Here is a 3,139-nt window from a genome sequence, read left to right as displayed (position 1 = left end):
TTGTGGTATGGTGGTATGTTTTACATATAAATATGATTGTGTTACAAGTCAGACCTAAGAAAACATTACACAGAGCCTACTCATTACACATGATAGACTTATGTGTTATATGAACCTTCGTCGAAGTCAAGACAAAGTTATTACATGGATGTGAAACGTTACACTATCAATGTGTTACATACTCTAAACTAGAGCATGAACATTACTTAACCTACCTATTTGTAATCTATGCCAAGTGTGAATATAACCAAGCAATGTCTACCAAATCAGAATATGACATAGGTCTTCGTTATGATCCATCCTACCATATTTCCTATTTTGGAATTCAAAATTTTGATTGATGATTCTCCTCTGAAGAAGCTCGATAGTTTGCGAGGATGAATTTGGACACATGCTTGTTGATATTATGAAAGAAAATAATGTGGAGTATATGGGAATTCGATTTGATAATGGTGCTTGAACTACTTTGGCTTTTGTCACACTCAGAGTTGATGGCGAAAGAGGGTTTAAATGGCTAGACTGAAGCATGTTTTTAGAGAAAGAAATATCTATTTTAAGCAGTTTCAGGTTTGAATTTGAGAAGGAGAAACTTGGCATCAACTAACGACAGAGAGGAGTAGAGATAGATGTGATAAAGATGTAGTAGATATTAGCAATGGAAATAGAGAAATTGATAGTGCATCCTTTAGTGTTGCTCAACATAGTGGATAATTATAACAGAGTTGTTAGAGACACAATGAAATGCGACACAAGGAAACAATTTATTGGTGTGTTACTAGGAACCAACTTTCATGGAGTCGTTGATGTAGCTAACAAGTATGTAGTTCCTTTTGAAGAAAATGACCAAGATCCAAGAATTTGGTTTTTGGATCACAATTGTCATGAATCTATGTTTGAAATTTTCACATGGATTAATACAAAGGAACATGTGGTAGGATGGTATAACACTAGTCCAAAACTTTAGGAAAATGACTTAGATGTGCATAAGTTGTTCCATGACTATGTGCCCAATCTTTTTCTTGTGATTATTGACAACCAAATAAAGGAGTTGGGGGTTCCTACCAAAGCATATTATCTTATTTAGGAAGTTAAAGAGAATGCAACTTAGAAAATCCAAAAGGTATTTGTGCATGCTCCTTCTGAAATTTTGCTCACGAAGTCAAGGAAATAGGTGTGGATCACTTGCTAAGGGATGTATTCAAAATACTACCCAACTTAAATCTTAATGAGTTAGTGAAGGCTTTTATAGTGAAAAAAAGGGACATGATGATGTTTATCTATCTATCATCTCTTATTCAAAGCGTCATTGCCATGCATAATATCATTAAAAACAAGATGTTAAACACGGAACATGAGAAAATTGTAGATACTTCATCCTCAACCATAACAAATGCAGTAGGGAGTTCAATGGATTGTTTTTCTTCCATGTTAGTAAGAAATATTGTAGCTGGATTATTTTCAAAGGTTGTATTTTGCAGCCCAAAATATTGGAGCTTTTATGAAAAAAAAATTGGTGCATGCAAAAAAAAGGGTTTCCTCAATGTGAAATGGGTGAACACTCCTTCAAAGACGCATCCAATGGTGTCATATTAATGAGTAATCATAGTATTTTCATATTTGGAAACAAAAACTCATCTAAGGAGCCTTCCATGGACTCTGAAACATCAATTTGTTCATTGACAATATTGTGGTATATTATAGAGCTGGTGATGATCATAAATTTGATACCATGAATGTGTTTTCATTAGTGGTATTAAGATAGACCTCTCCTTGTTGATTTTCATTACAAACTGACCCCATTTCCATCGATGGAAAAGGGAGAGGTAAGAGAAATTATTCTCAGGGAGGAAAGGAGAAATGATGGAGAAATAATTCTTAGAACAAAACGTGGAGGACCAAATTAGTGTTGCCATCAATGCCAAAGGGGGGGATTGCTAGAAAAGTTGTCATTGGTGGAAAAGGGTTATGAAGGCCAACATATGTAAGTTGGTGATGTAATATTTGATGTTGTTGAGTAAGTATGTTTTTTCCCATCTATATGTATTGTTGATCATGTAAAGTTATGAGTGAGTATGGTGCTTGTTAGAGGTATGGCCTTGCAGATGTTGTCATGTAAATGCTTGTAGAATTTGTGATGTAAATTCCATTAGAAATGTGTTGTCCTTGATGTTAAAGGATGTCAAAGGAATTCATGGATTGCTCAAGATCAGTTGTATGCAAGCAGATTAGTGAAACAATGATTTTTGGAGCAACATATTTAGATATCTTTTTTCCACAAGATATTAACTCTAATGCTCCTACAAATGGTGTAGTTGGATAGCACTTAGAAAGAGTTTTAAAATGGTATGTTGAAGTTTGAAAATGCTTCCTGGATCAAAACATATGGCTAGTAAATGTTCAGAGGTTAAAAGGTTAAATGGGTGCAGAATATAAGCAACAAGAGAAATGCATGCAAGCATGAATCATAAGCTTGAAAGGGAAAGTGTGTGGTCCCATAGGGGACACATAACCCCAATGAGGTTTCTCCCTGGAAGTTTCCAAAATAGGCCCAAGTCCAAATTTCTAGGGTGACAGAGAAATGAGAGGACATGGATGGAGGCAGTGGTGATTGGTGCAAGTCATTGAAGTAGGGGACCCCATAGGACACGTAACCCCGACGATTTGACTATGATAATTTCCTTTGTAGCTTGAAGTTTTATTTTAGGGGAGATAGGATGAGCGAAATGGGAAAATTCCCATCTACTATCACCATAATTCCCAACTAGGCCTAAAAATTTATAATATAAAAATAATGAAAAACAAATAACTCATAATCCTTTCTACCGTATGATGACTTGTGTGATTGAAAACATGGAAAAAACAACATAATATAGATGGCATAACCTGATTGGCAGAGAGAGTTGTTGTGCAGCCATAGTGGCTGGATGATGACAACATGACATCGACATGATGTGGACCTATCAAAGGATGGCACATGGCATAGTGAGAGCGATATGCATGGTAGTAGGTGCATAAGTGGTAGACATGGTGGAACATTGACTCATCCTAATGCTAACTCACCCTAACAGTTTCAAATAATAGATCCACCGTAAATGGCTAGGGAGACAGGCCTAGGAGATGGAGAAATGAAAGTTAATGG

The 3,139-nt window shown here is 35.9% G+C and overlaps 1 pseudogene; it reads left to right on the top strand.

Moving 5' to 3' along the window:
• The first annotated feature begins 655 nt into the window (after positions 1-655).
• LOC149154482 (26S proteasome non-ATPase regulatory subunit 7 homolog A pseudogene) lies at positions 656-1,593 on the top strand (annotated as a pseudogene).
• The last annotated feature ends 1,546 nt before the right edge of the window (positions 1,594-3,139 follow it).

Source organism: Pinus tabuliformis, chromosome 9 (genome assembly GCF_031772625.1).
Source record: "Pinus tabuliformis cultivar Carrire ecotype Pingquan chromosome 9, CPIR1, whole genome shotgun sequence".
Lineage (NCBI taxonomy): Eukaryota > Viridiplantae > Streptophyta > Pinopsida > Pinales > Pinaceae > Pinus > Pinus tabuliformis.
Note: the sequence above shows the minus strand (reverse complement) of the source record. Positions and strands in the feature narration are given on the sequence as shown.